The following is a 13,483-nucleotide window of genomic DNA, read 5'->3' on the forward strand; positions in this document are numbered from 1 at the left end:
CACAATATTGTTTATACAATGATGTAAAAAAAAAAAACATGATGAAAATAGATGCCATAGTGGTGGCTATTTCATGCTGGATTTTTCATTGAGTTTTTCTCAAAAGTGCACTTGGACCTTGTTAATTCTTAGTTAACGATATGCCAAAGATGAAACTAACCTGAAGTTGTGAAGTACACAATATGGATAAATATAGTCATCAATATGATGTTGCTGTTTGCACACAGGAGGAAACTATGGTAATTATTGAGTTTGAGTGAAAGCCTTGGGTATCAGCTAAGGTGACCTTATGACACCAGAGCAACTGTTCTAGCACAGAGAACCATCTGGTCAGGAAGGATTAAGTTGTACATGGCCTGTATTATGTTAGTCTGTTTGTTTACATGAGTTGAAGACACACGTTTTAGCCAAACCTGAACAGTTAATCTTTATGTTAGGCAGTTGGTCAATTGCTATGGCTTTCTTCAGCCTGGTCAATATAGGTGGGAGGCAGGTGAGGGTCCTCAACGCATGTAAATGAATCCCCTCAAAGCCTCCTAATGCTACATGAGAACCAGGCCTTTGGGCCACTTCTTTTTCAAAAAACACAGTGTATATACATAGATTGAAACCTCAGTTGACTGCAATTAATTGGCTGTTTCAATTCAATTTGTAATATACCCTGATTCCTGCACATTGGTACTCAGTGGTATTGCATTATGCCCATGTCATAGATTAAGTGTATAATGGAAGTATTTAGCAGCTTGGCATGACAACACAAAAATAAATCCTAAAAATAAATGATTTACAGTGCTATAATCTGCAATACTTCTGAAGGATAGGGAGTAGAAACATAAGTACCTTAAACCTCCCATGGATGAGTTGATTATGAAAAAATACCCTTTGAAAAAGCCTCTACACCTTTGACACTCCTGCCAAATGCATGTACACACATACACACTCATGGGATGGGATCAAGGTGGACTGTGAAGGCAAGCATTTGCAAACAGTAGGGGAACAAAAAGGGGATAGAGCTGGCTGATTTAGGAAAGTAAGGGTGACGATTATTACATCTCTCAAGCAAATCCCTCAACACTGAACCTCTTTGGTCAGCCAGTGTAACCAGGCACGACCACACAAAGCCACTGAACTTAATTAGCGTTAGGAGCATGAGCTGCGACACAGCTCTCACCCCCTGCACCTGCCCTGCCTCTGTCTCCAGTCAGGCCCGATGTGCAGTCACAGCTCCAGGCCTTGATCCCACAGAGGAGTGGGAACTCAGTCAATGCAAGTTTTCTCACAGGTATCATATCAAACTAGCAGGTAGCAGCACATGTGCATGGCATAGTAAGTGCAGTGACCTTGTAGCTTGTGTACATGTACACGTTAGTATGTGTGTGTGTGTGTGTGTGTGTGTGTGTGTGTGTGTGTGTGTGTGTGTGTGTGTGGGTGTGTGTGCGTGTGCGTGCATATGTTTCTTTGTTTGTGTGCCTGTTTCTCTCTCTCTCTCTTTCTCTCTCTCCCTCTTTCTGTTTGAAAAAACATACATTTATTCCTTAGTGAACTGAAAACTCTGTCACAGGTCCATAGATGACGTAAGTGTCTGAGACTATTGATGATAAAGACATTTAATAAATCACTTGTCCATTATAAATGTCACCTGAAATACAGGGGAAGATGTAATGGTCTATCCAGATTTATTATCTTAATTCATTATACAAACATGGGGCTCAGTGTACTGATGCATATCAAGAGTAGCTTATATTCGATTCCTAAAACATCTGTCCCACAGGGATGGATGATTCAGATATCACTGAATAAACAAGTGAAGCAGTGGCAATGAAGGTAATTTCATCAGCATATTCAGCATCTGTCCACATCCTGAAAGGTTAGCTGGGATATACTGAGAAGACAGAACCTCTCATCTGGCAAACATGGGATTCCAACCCCCTTTTTACTCATACAAATGTTCTGTCAACAATTTGTCCTGTTTTTTTTATTGTTTTCTGTCATTCAATTTGCATAGATTACTGATAACTTTTTTAAATTTTCAGTGATTATTTTGCTCATTGTATATGTTATTGAATCCATTATGCATTTACCTCAGATAATTTACCTCAATCTAAGAGTGATAAATTGCACAGTGAAAGAAATACAGAGAAATGGCCAACTATTTAACCAGAAAAGATAAATTCTTCACTATAGAAGTACATGTGACAAAACATGACTGCTTCCCTTTAGAGGAATAGTGCTTGCATATGAATGGATGAAACAAAAATATAGTCTCTTCCTTGAAATAAAATGGCACCTGGAGTGCTAATAATGCTCACACATGATGCTCACACGTGACAAAATGTTCTTCTTAAGACTTCTTCTTAAGAGAGCATTTTGAATTTCATTAGCCAGTGTAGCCTACAGTATTAAAATAACCAATATCAAATATAACATCTCATATCATTACCAGTTAACCCTTGCTCATAAGAGATCTCTTTGCATAGTAATCACTGCATGGCATGGTTAAAAATGTTAACTATTCAGTTATACTATTCAGGAGACAGAAGAGTAAGTTACTCTTGCTCAAGAAATGTCTTCTTGACAATATAATGCAAATCCAAATATTTTGTGTATGGATATTCACCATGTGTATTACAACAGCATGTTTAGTAAATAAGACTTAAAATAAGATACATTTAAACATTTATTGAAGCATATATCATATGCTAGCATGAAAACGAGAGGCTCTTTTACCATCTTTACTCTTTGACAGCTCTTTGGATAGCTATAATATATGTCTTTGTAATGCTAAGTTTGGCTCTGCCACAAGAAAAGACTTAATGGGTTAAAAGTTCTAACATGGAATGAAAATGGAATGGGATGAAATACTCTTACAGTCAGTGTGCCTCTGTCTGGTAATGAGTGTGAATGAGTGTTCTATGCATATTTGAGATCATTTCAGACATACACAGAAGCACTAGGTGAGAATTTACTTTGCCACCAAGATTGTTATTCTAAATGCTATGAAACTAAATAGCACAAACAACGTCAAACATTGAAATAGCCTATCTGCATTTGCCATATCCTCTACTAGTTTATTGTCATTGAATGGATTTAATTCCACTCACAGGGTTCCTACACATTTTCCATTTCAAAATTCCATACTTTTTCCATACTCAAATGTTCAAACTTCTCGTTAGATTTTTCTGACCATATTCTAGACATTGTCAATGGAGTGTTCTATTATCATTGTGAAAAGCTGTATAATAATGTTTATTATTAACTTGTTAGCCATCAGAAAACACTTGCCCATTGTTGGATACTTTTCGTTGGGGAAGTGCTGTGTTGGAAGGTGCACTCACATTTGATGCAGCATAGCCTACATATGTTGGGAGACTAGTGCACTGCTGGCAGAGGCCTCAGAAATCACCGTAAACAGTATTATTTGTTTGCAATAACAGTTTATCAGATAATGCAGTATCCCCATGTCTTGGTAACTTTTACAAAATCAAAAAAAGACCAGTGTTTTAGCCGAAAATAGCAGAGCTACGCAAACAAACCAGTGCACAATGGTATAAGGCACGTGCATAGAACAGGGGTTCTCGATTTGGTTTTGGTACCAGGGTCCCCTTGTGGGAGAGATTTTTTTCTGAGGACCCCCATTCAATTGTATCTTGATGATGTGGACTGACAACTTAAGCTACACAAAAGTAGAAATGGTTCATTATGACCTGAGTGAAGTGATTGGTACTGTAGATGCAATAGTCTGGAAACACAAATATTTTTCCATACCCTTGTTTCTTTTTTCCATACTTATCCAGACCTGGAAATTACTAAAATCAAATTCCATACTTTTCCAGGTTTTCCATACTGCGTAGAAACCCTGCACTCAAAGCAAAGAAAAAGTCAGCCAGTTTAGTTCATATTGTCTACTGATCCAAGAGGAAGGGCTATTTGTAGTTGCCTTCCAGGAGTTTACCAATCCCCTGCTTTGCACCATGATCCTGTATTGCTTGTATTTGCCCGACTGTCAAATGTCTGTCCCTCTCACACAAGCGAAATTACACTGTCCTATCATTTGCTGGCAAAGATTTAACCTCAACACTCTTGTTCTCAAGCAAGCACCAGTGTTTTTAAAACCTGATTCTACTCTCTAGGTGTAGCAACCCTGGGTCAAACTAATTCTACAACCAGACAGAATATGCTTCAAAGAGCCATGACCCGTAGGCTACATAGCAGCAGTTAACATAGTTACGTTGCCATTATGTTGCTGCAGTGTAATTCAGTGACCAAAAATACCTTGCCACAATGGTCCATCCAACGTTGCAGCAATGTGGAAAGTGAAAGGCGCCAATTCGTAACTGCAACGTTGTTTTAACATTGCCAATATGTAACCACAACATCGGGCTACGTTGCAGCAACAGGAAAATGAAAGGTGCTATTTTGCGCAAGTGGAGTGCCTATTACTTTCCTTAATTGTTCCATCAGGGGACCACAGATGAAAAAAAATCTGGATTGCCGTTGGATTGGGGGCGGTAGCGCCAGACAACATTCCTTGGAATAGCGCAACGACCAAGGCACAACATAAGCTTTTATGAGAGTACATAAGTAAGGTGCAGACCCAGCAATTAGTATGCATTAGTAACCATTAGTAACTTGAATTTGATGCAGACGGCTGGGAAGCAGGTGGAGCTCAATGAACAGCAGGGTAAAGTGTCCTTTTTGGCTGATTGAAAACCAGACATCCTGGACCATCTGTAGCAGTTTTAGCACACAAGCTGGAAGGGCCATGAGGAGGGCGTTGTAGTAGTCAAGGCGTGATATAACCATGGTCCTTACTAGGAGTTGAGTGGCATGTTGGGTTAGGATACGGTCTGATTGTCCTTATTTCAGCGTGCATAATGTGTTCCATTGCTTTGGTTGTAGATTGTTATTTACTTGCTAACAGTTGGCCAAGATCATTCAGTTTAACTAGAAACATATAATTAGAAACCATAAATCAAAATGTATCTTAACTAATGTCTCTTAACATTAACACTTTATTTAATGTAAAGTTAGTACTTTTGATACATTTCCTAAACAGTAATACAGAACCACTAGTACTACTTTAGTAACCTTAGTAAATGATTATGCACAAACAGGCATGCAACAGTTATATATATTTGGCGGTGGGTAAGGAGAAGTTACCCTTCCTGGGGCGCAAGCTAAGGTAAGCTAACTGGCTCATTTGTTTTGTGTTTGTGATGGACTGTGCCTAGGTTGATGGTACTTGGCTAAGGTTCTTTATGGTTTATGGTTCAGTCCACATCAACGGGACGGACCGACCTAGCCAACTTAAACCATGCCTAGGTTGGTTAAGGGTATTTGGATGCTTGTTGTGGTAATATGGGGCAGCATGGGGTGTAAGCTAACTGCTAACTGCTGGCTAATTTGTTTTGTGTTTGGGATGGGGCCTAAGATAATGGGCTAAGCTAACTGGCTAATTTGTTTTGTGTTTGTGATGGGCTGTGCCTAGGGTGATGGTACTTGGCTAAGGTTCTTTATGGTTTATGGTTCAGTCCACATCAACGGGACGGACCGACCTAGCCAACTTAGACCATGCCTGGGCTGGTTAAGAGTATTTTGAGTATTGGATATTTCAATGTGGTAATATGGTGGTAGCATGGAGGGGAGTGTCTCCAGGACGCTGGTTTCACTGTTAAGCCTTCATGAGGTGTCGTGGGCCTAACTTAACGAAACATCGGTGAATGAGGGTGCCCACTTGATAACCCCAATGACATGCCGCATACTATATAGGCTACTGCTGTTGGATAGGCCATTTGCATTGTGCTTGTGACCATTTGTTGGCGGATTTGTGGGCAGTGTGCTTTTTAAAGTTAAACTTGAGCAGGGGCTTCTGAATGTGTTTTTACCTTGGATTTTGGCACAAGGGATTTTAACATCTAATCCTGTGTATTAATGTAATGCTGAAGCTAGCGTAGGCTAGTGACTGCTGTGAATAGGGCAGCTGGCAACTAGGGAAAGACCTTGTGACAGCACGGAAAGACGGCTGACAGGAGGGAATAGACCCCGCCGGGGCTACAATGGGTTAGCAGCTCATTGTGGCAGTAGCCCAGGCTTCACTAAGCTATGGGCTGCACCCTACTAAGCTACAGTACGACATAATGAAAAAATACCCCTAGAGTCAGCGAGAGCAGGGGCGGAAGATGACTCACTTGTGATAGACATGGTTACTGACCCTGGAACGAATTTGATTACGAGTAAGGAAAACATGTTTGTGGAAACCACTAGTTCAGAGAAAACTGAGAAAAAGCTGCAGATGTGTGTGTGTGGTTGGCAGAAGGTTACAAGTCTAAAGGGCCTGAAAATTCATCAAGGGAAAAAGAAGTGCTTGGTAGAGGGAACACAGGGTCCCTGCATTGATAGCTATTTCTTAAGAAGTGCATCAAGTCAGTCGGTTGAAGTCCAGCGACAGGAAGAAACCCACAGTTCGCAGGACATCAGTACCCCTGTTGTTGAGGTAAGTTCTAGCACTGAGGCAGAGAGAGAGGCCAGTCAGCCAAGGAGGGAGAAGATTAATGGTCATAGGCCTGGGGTTAGATGGCCAGGCGCAGCAGAATGTAGAATGTGGGAAGATGTTAATAGTGATTTGGTCAGTATCCTGGGTCAGCTCAAGGGGACGGCTGAAAGCAAATTAGAGAAAATGGGAGACATTATTTATAGCTATGGTAAGGAAAGATTTGGGACTATTGAGAGAAGGACAAAACGGCTACATGAGGTAGTTAAATCTAGGCGCCAGCAGGAGATAGATAAACTTATCAAGGAGAGGAGGCAGCTTAAGAAGCAGTGGAGAAAAGCTACAGATGATGAGAAGGAAGGTATTGACTGTCTACAGGCAGATGTGAGGGAGCGGTTAGTAGTGCTAAGAAGAGCTGAAAATATTAGGAAAAATAGGAAGAAGAAATCACGAGCCCGACTAGCATTCTATAAAGACCCATTTAAGTTTGTTAAGTCTTTATTCGTAATGCAGAAGAGTGGTAGTCTTTTGGAACCTAAGCAGAAGCTTGAGGAGTATTTAGAGGGAGTGCACAAAGATAGGGAGAGGTTCAGGGAGATGGTACTTCCTGCTGATATCCCACCTATTGGTGAATTAAGTAGCCAATGCGACGATAGTCCACCAAGGTGGAAAGAGGTGCAAGAAGTAATAAAACGTGCAAGGGCCTCTTCAGCCCCGGGACCTAATGGAGTGCCCTACCGGTTGTATAAGAGTGCACCAGATGTTTTAAGATTTTTATGGCAATTAATGAAGATAGTTTGGAAAAAGCAGAGTATTCCCAAGGCTTGGCGGAGGGCTGGGGGAATATTTATTCCCAAAGAAAAGGACGCAGTGGAGATTAATCAATTTAGGCCAATTAGTCTACTGAATGTTGAAGGGAAGGTTTTCTTTAGTGTGGTGGCACGGAGACTGACAAATTACCTTGAAAGGAATAAACTAATTGATACCACGGTGCAAAAAGCTGGAATTCCTGGCTTCTCTGGGTGCTTAGAGCATACCAGCATGATTTGGCACCAAATTCAATTAGCAAAGCGTGAGAAGAGAGACCTGCACGTTGTGTTCTTGGATTTGGCTAATGCTTTTGGGTCTGTGCCGCATAGTCTGTTGTGGGAGGCCTTTGATTATTTCAGAATCCCAGGTAGCATTAAAAGCCTAGTAAAAGCATACTTTCTGGATATTCAATTATGTTTTACTACAGCTGATTACACCACAGGTTGGCAACAACTTGAGATAGGAATCATGGCCGGATGTACCATCTCCCCACTTGCTTTTACAATGGCAATGGAGGTCATTATTAGGGCCTCAAAATGGGTAGTGGGCGGGGAGAAGTTGCAGGGAGGGCCACGCCTCCCCCCGATTCGGGCTTTCATGGACGACATGACAACCTTGACGACAACCGTTCCATGCACCAACAGGTTGCTGGGTAAGTTAAATAGTAATCTGCAATGGGCCAGAATGAAGGTGAAACCAAGTAAGTCTAGGAGTCTCTCAATTATTAAAGGGAAGGTAACAGATAAGAAGTTTGCTATAAATAAGGAGGTGATTCCCACAGTTCTGGAGAAACCAGTGAAGAGCCTGGGAAGGTGGTATGATGCAAGCCTTAGTGATAAATCACAGGTTGAAGACTTGAGACAGGTCACTAGGCAAGGTATTGCAAAAATTGACAAGTCGGGGCTGCCAGGTAAGCTCAAGCTGTGGTGTTTGCAGTTTGGTTTGTTGCCTCGGCTAATGTGGCCATTGACAGTTTATGAAGTTCCTCTGTCAAAGGTAGAGAGGTTGGAAAAAATGATCAACTCCTTTGTCAGAAAATGGCTCGGAGTCCCACGCTGCTTAAGCAGTGTAGCCTTGTATGGGAAGGGTATTGTAGAGTTGCCAATATCTAGTCTGACAGAGGAATTTAAGTGTGCTAAGGCTAGATTGGAATTGACTCTTACTCAGTCCAAGGACCCAGTGGTGAGGAAAGTTGCACCCTCAGTTAATGCAGAGAGGAAGTGGAACCCAGAGCAGGCAGTTAAGCAAGCTCAATCAGCATTGAAGCATAGAGATATAATGGGCCATGTGCAGCACGGGCGGGGGGGTCTAGGGGTGGGTGCAAGTAAACCCTTGTGGAGTAAGGCTTCTGCAGGAGAAAAGAGGAAAATGGTAGTGGAGGAAATGCATAGACAGGAGGAGGCTGTAAGATGTACTAAGGCAGTGTCGCAGGCAAAACAAGGGCAGTGGGTGAACTGGGAAGGGGTGGAAAAAAGACAGATTAAATGGAAAGATCTATGGGGCATGGAAGCTAGTAAGATCAGATTTATGTTAGGTGCTACATATGATGTGCTCCCATCTCCCAAGAATTTAAGTCAATGGTTTGGTGAGGATGATAAATGCATACTTTGCTCGTGTGTGGGCAGTCTCCACCATATCCTATCAGGATGCAAGGTAAGTCTCACCCAGGGGCGGTATACGTGGCGTCATAACCAGGTATTGAAATGTGTGGCAGCGGCAATAGAGGATAAAAGAAGAGAAGTCAATTCATTAGCAGCTAGTAAAGGGGTAAGGCAAATTAACTTTGTACGTCAGGGGGATAAACCTTGTTCCGCGAAGGCCAGGTGCAAAACCGGCCAGTTGAAAAATGGGGCGGGCTGGGAAATGAAGGTTGATCTTGGCCAGCAGATGGCGGTACCTCCACATATAGTGAGTACTAAGCTACGTCCTGACGTAATTCTATGGTCGGATTCAGAGAAGATAGTTTACTTCATTGAACTCACTGTTCCTTGGGAAGACAGAGTGGAAGTGGCCAATGAGCTGAAGAGAGCTAAATATACTGAAATAGCAGAGGAGGCAGCTAAGCGAGGTTGGAGTGCACGATTAAGGCCTATTGAAATCGGTGCACGTGGGTTTGTGGCCAGATCTGCTATTGGCTTGCTGTCTGAATTGGGCATTTGTGGTCGAAGTCTAAGGCAGGTGGTTAGTAACATTAGCAGCAGAACGGGCAAGCGAATGGTTGTGGGTAAGGAGAAGTTACCCTTCCTGGGGCGCAAGCTAAGGTAAGCTAACTGGCTCATTTGTTTTGGTCGTGGGTAAGGAGAAGTTACCCTTCCTGGGGCGCAAGCTAAGGTAAGCTAACTGGCTCATTTGTTTTGGTGGTGGGTAAGGAGAAGTTACCCTTCCTGGGGCGCAAGCTAAGGTAAGCTAACTGGCTCATTTGTTTTGTGTTTGTGATGGACTGTGCCTAGGTTGATGGTACTTGGCTAAGGTTCTTTATGGTTTATGGTTCAGTCCACATCAACGGGACGGACCGACCTAGCCAACTTAAACCATGCCTAGGTTGGTTAAGGGTATTTGGATGCTTGTTGTGGTAATATGGGGCAGCATGGGGTGTAAGCTAACTGCTAACTGCTGGCTAATTTGTTTTGTGTTTGGGATGGGGCCTAAGATAATGGGCTAAGCTAACTGGCTAATTTGTTTTGTGTTTGTGATGGGCTGTGCCTAGGGTGATGGTACTTGGCTAAGGTTCTTTATGGTTTATGGTTCAGTCCACATCAACGGGACGGACCGACCTAGCCAACTTAGACCATGCCTGGGCTGGTTAAGAGTATTTTGAGTATTGGATATTTCAATGTGGTAATATGGTGGTAGCATGGAGGGGAGTGTCTCCAGGACGCTGGTTTAGCTGTTAAGCCTTCATGAGGTGTCGTGGGCCTAACTTAACGAAACATCGGTGAATGAGGGTGCCCACTTGATAACCCCAATGACATGCCGCATACTATATAGGCTACTGCTGTTGGATAGGCCATTTGCATTGTGCTTGTGACCATTTGTTGGCGGATTTGTGGGCAGTGTGCTTTTTAAAGTTAAACTTGAGCAGGGGCTTCTGAATGTGTTTTTACCTTGGATTTTGGCACAAGGGATTTTAACATCTAATCCTGTGTATTAATGTAAGGCCTTTACCTATGGTCTACGTCGGTGTGGTCTACAGAGAAATACAATAGACGTATACATATGTTAATTCTAAACTAAGTAAACAAACTATATTCAAAATGCACACAACTTAACATATTGTTCATATAATTGTTCACTGTTCATTGGTTCAAATAAGTGAAGGAATAAAGTGTCCAGAAGGAGTCCAGAAAGAATAAAGATAAAACTGTCCTTCTAAGATAAGACTGAATATCACCCACTCAGAATGAAATAATATGGACAAATGATACATTAATTCCTGAATCGTTAGAGTCATGTCAGTATTCCAGTTTTTCTATGTTGTGTCTCTGATGTTACTTGATGCCATAGAACTAATAGAACATATGATTAAGGCAGACATTGTAGGAAAATGTGTGTGATTAAAGGTTTGATAAGCTCCAGTGTCCACTACTTTTCATACATATTCACAAAAGGGCTTGAATGGAAGTTCAAAGCTCTTTAAAGTAGGCTCTTGGCAGGTAGGCCTTTATAATATTAGATCTTATATGTCTGATAGCCTAATTGGGTGTTGAAAATGTCCTTGCTTTAAGTCCTGTAATAGCCTAATGTGGTGCTACCAACTGCATGACAAGCCTTTAGATATTTTCCTAGCATCTCTGGTAGCCTGTTATTTCACAAACTGTTTCGAAAGGCAGTTATATAGTATATGAAAATATTTTTTATCAACTACTAGTTCTAGCCTATTATACAGGGGAGACTGATTCATAAAATCTGACTAACTTAAATTCATCCTATAAGGGGTCTGGGGAACACTGTGTGGGCAGATGACTTTCCAAGCCTATTGTCAAGGCTGCTTGGCTCAAAGCAGCCCTGACATAAAATGGGGGAGACCACACCGTAGCGTTCAATATAAATACATAATTTCGTAGCGTTCAATTAATATAAATACATAATTTATTTACATAAATAGAAAAGTCAGTATAATGTATAAAAGCAAAGTGTCATGCAAAGTGTATCTAGGGGAAATGAATAAACAAAACGCAATGAGGGAGCTCCCAGCACAGGGCTACACGACCGGCGAGGGCTCTCTCCAGGCTCTCCTCATCGGAGCAAGCCACAAATAAGCGATAGGCCAAGAGAGCGTCCGGGAAACCCGGCCTTCTTATATAGTCCAGCCCATTAACTACTGGGCGCCACCCCTGCACTCAGCACCCTGCAGGAGACAGACAGGCAACACATAGAATAAAGGGGCGGAGCCCCAAGAACAGTCAACAGGGTCGTAACACTATGGACTTCTGAATAACAAAGGTTAATCGGAATGATAAATACCGTTATTAACCGGTTATCTAAAGTTGAAAATAACATTTTCAATTGAAATTGGTTTTGTTCCCGTTTTTTGGTTACGTTCATTCAAATCTACATTGCTGGGAAGTTAATGTAATAACTTTTTAACCTTCCCACCAACGTATATATTATAATATCTTGCTGCAAACGTAATAATAATATTGCATATTTAACTTTTAGTCTATTTTTTACTCTTCAATTCTTGATGTACATGGAGAGCGGAGTCAAATTTCTGACACAAACCTGGCCAATAAAGTTGAATTAGTTCTGAATTAGTTTACTACATTGGCAGTAATCAACAGTTATTACGCTGGTGGGAATGTATTACATTGGCAGGATTATTATGTGTAAAATGTGCCAATTGTTATTATGTAAGGGATAACGGCCGCCGAGGTGTCCTGTTATACGGAATTAATGGACGAGGGCGAGGGGCAAAAAACTCCCCGACGCGCAGCAGAGTTGCCCCCGCCCGATTCCATTAATTCCGTATAACTGGACACACCTCGAAGGCCGTTATCCCGCTTATCACCCGGTTGCCACTGTAAAGCAAAGGAAACACGCGGTTCCGTTTAAAAAGAAGCTCACTAGTTCAGCTTGTTGTACAACTTTCGTTGGCCCTATAACAGCGATAGCATGGACAGTTAGCTTGTTTACAGTTTATTCCATTGTTGCGAAGCCTGCAACCGTCGTCCTACTATGGTTGTTAAAGTTACCAATCATAAGCATTGATATGGAATGGTGTCCTGTTATTCAGAATAGCCACACCATCAGCCAATCAGAAAAGAGTATTTATTCTCTCCGGGTGATAATATATTATAAACTAGATGTATCGCATAGCTGTATAAAATATGGCCGCCGCTCAGTCCTATACATCCTCTCCGCGAAAATAAATCACGCTTGTCAATTTGCCTCCATCTCCTACTCCCCCCCCACTCTTGCAACTTTTGTGTATGCTTGTATGTGCATGCCTGTGTGTGTGTGTGTGTGCGTGTGTGTGTGCTTATGTGCGCGCCTGTGTGTGTCTGGTTGTGTGGATGTGTGTGTGTGCGCGCATGCGTGTGTGTCAGTGTGTGTGGATGCATGTGTGTGTATGTCAATTTGTCTCCATCATCTATAGAGCCTGACCGATATGGAATTACGTTAGCTCAGATGCTCATATTTATTTCATGTAGACTTTTTGTGGTCTTAATGCAACATTTTACAAAACACTGACAAGGTCATCAAGGACTGTGAGCGAGTCAACAGCAGAAAAACCTATTTACCAAGCAGAAATGTCCGAGCCCGGTGTTAAGGATGCATCGTAGACTGGTATCCATGCCCTGCTGTATATCTTCCATCAGCAAACCATTAGCGAACGTTAGTGTTGTGGCTAAACTTAGCTCCTGTCTGTATGCTCAGAAAACAATGGGATGACAGTGCTGTTATCAGTTTGCTCGGTATAACCCCATTTATGTTTCACAAATACACCAGGGACATTCCAGGATTTTGGTAGATTTCCTGTCCCACCACTTAAATCTCAAATGTACATATCCAAAATATCTAAATGACTATTTTTTGTGAATAATGTACTTGTTATAAGACAAACTGTAAAATTTGGTGGAAAAATAAGCTCCTTAGATATTATTCAAAAGACCGAATATCTTTGGACCGCCTCAAAAAATGGCAATTTTCTCTTGTCCCACACATTGGGTGACCAACTCCTTT

This window comes from Alosa pseudoharengus, unplaced genomic scaffold (genome assembly GCF_046254945.1).
Source record: "Alosa pseudoharengus isolate Yale_2024_CS ecotype anadromous, Long Island Sound unplaced genomic scaffold, YU_APseudo_1.1 YU_APseudo_1.1_scf_3, whole genome shotgun sequence".
In the NCBI taxonomy this organism is placed as follows: domain Eukaryota; kingdom Metazoa; phylum Chordata; class Actinopteri; order Clupeiformes; family Clupeidae; genus Alosa; species Alosa pseudoharengus.